This window comes from Etheostoma cragini, chromosome 24 (assembly GCF_013103735.1).
Source record: "Etheostoma cragini isolate CJK2018 chromosome 24, CSU_Ecrag_1.0, whole genome shotgun sequence".
Lineage (NCBI taxonomy): Eukaryota > Metazoa > Chordata > Actinopteri > Perciformes > Percidae > Etheostoma > Etheostoma cragini.
This window is the reverse complement of record NC_048430.1, coordinates 3,011,710-3,013,717: the sequence shown is the minus strand read 5'-3', so window position 1 is coordinate 3,013,717 and position 2,008 is coordinate 3,011,710. Positions and strand designations below refer to the sequence as shown.

The window sequence follows — 2,008 nt, the reverse complement described above, 5'->3', positions numbered from 1 at the left end:
TTTTTTTTTTAATAAGAGCTATACATATTGTATATAGAGACACACACAGAGCCCTTTCTTTTCAAGGGTTGGGAAAGCTCTAGAAATGTGCACATGATGTCAGCAGTGAAGGATCTTGAGATCAGAGTCAGAACAAGCAAATCCCGATCTGAATGACAAATTGTGTGTGTTAATTAATTTTAAGATTGATAAAGAGTTTAATACTCACGCAGGTGCTCCATTAGTGAGGGCTAGTGCTAAGCACAGAAACAGAGTTTTGGTGAAAAGCTCCATGGTGTGCGGTCCTGATGAGGTCCTCTGATGTGGAACCTGGGGAGGAGAGCTGAAGCTGTGCAGGAGCTGAACCTGCACTTTTATACTGAAATGTGTGTGTGGGTTGACATGTTGGGTAACTGTGTGAATGTGTGTGAATGTTTGCTTATGCAGGGAGGTGGAGTTTTGGATATTGCAAAACATGGCTTTGGTATGATCATTTACGATCAGCATTACAATTTGCTTATTTCATGATATGTTTATTTAAAAAAAAAAAGACAATACTATTCCCAGCACAGGACATGGTCTATACTAGCAATATCTGCCTTGAAGCACAATATCTATCTTTAATAAATCTGATGTATTGCTTGAGATGTATTGCTTAAGATACTTGGAGAGTAGATAAAAGGTGAAGCTTTACTTGGATTTCAAATGAAATTATTGATCAGCTTGCTTAACATGTTACCACTTCTAACTGTGGTTGAGAAACAGACCATGATTTTCAAAAGAGGGTCATGACCCTCCCCTTGTTTCCTTTTGTGTTTGGTGACATACTTGCCAGGTAATACATTGGATTTTGAGACAAAATGGTCACCAGAGAAATACTCCAAAACTACAGTAACCAGTCTTTAAGGTTCGGCTATGGAAAAACCAAGATAATGCAAATTAGATTCAAATCAAAGTTTAATTATTTTAAGTCAGAGAGATTGACAGTACAACAATCATAAAGCCCCTCTTAAGCTTAAGCCAACTACAATATTTCATCTGCTGATACACTGAGTTTTCTCCAGTGTCACACATAACATTTTTCTCCCCCCCAGGCCAGTAGATCAGGGTTAATGGACCATTATATATGTGTACTGGAAAAAAACCTATTCTGTCTCTACAAATGAGTTCAGTCAACTCAGTTGGATTTGGTCTTTAATAATTGATCGTTTTCATTCAGTAATGCTTGTTTAATTTGTGTTGAAGGGCCAGAGTGAAGCTATAGTTTCACTGTGTCAAGGCCATGACACCACTGCCTTCACTCACTCTGTAAGCTTCCCATGTGGATTATTGTTTACTTTGGTTAGAAAAAAGCAAAGGTATAGATAACTTTTATGATATGGTTTTGGTATACAGTATGTTATTTTCCTAAACTATGCACAATGAAGAGAAAACAGGTTCTTGTTGCTGCCGCTGCTACTTAAGGTCCAAAGCATGTTGGGACTCATTGTTGCGGGTGCAGGTGGTGTTATGTTGACGTTAGCATCAAATTACAAAGAATTGTCTTTTTACATTGATTGGCACAAACAATATGACTGGCCTGAACGGCCCAGCGACCGGCCAATCAACTTGTCTGACATGCTGTTTTACTGGCCCCAGGCCATCGAGCCATTGCTTATGTCGAAACCTGCTCTCATTTCTCTTGATTATTGAGCAATAACAGGTTTTCACAAAATGTAATTCTAAATCCTTTAAGCACTCAGCATAATGGTATACTATGCTTTAATGTCGAATAATACAACAATAACACTCAAGGGTATTTTAAAAGCATGCATTAGTACTGTTATTCATTACTTCTACTGTTTTTACTGAATATATTTGGTGAAAAGAGTTGGTCCTAGTCTGTTGCAATTTCCTTACATCTATTGATTCATCATGAGGTAAAAGCAAAAAGTACCATCACCAATTGAAATCTCATCAAACATGGTCTTGTCAAATTAAAACAGGTAGAAGTTAGAGGCTGTTAATTATTGTCAAAGAAACTTGCATA

The 2,008-nt window shown here is 37.4% G+C and overlaps 1 protein-coding gene across 1 annotated transcript in view; it reads right to left on the bottom strand.

The window, feature by feature from the left end:
• The window catches only part of hpxb (hemopexin b), a 3,964-nt gene extending 3,625 nt beyond the window's left edge, over positions 1–339 (bottom strand). Inside the window, exon 1 of the mRNA XM_034864500.1 lies at positions 196–339. The gene's annotated coding sequence lies outside the window, so the exon portion shown is untranslated. The remainder of the gene's footprint in view (positions 1–195) is intronic.
• Positions 340–2,008: the final 1,669 nt, after the last annotated feature.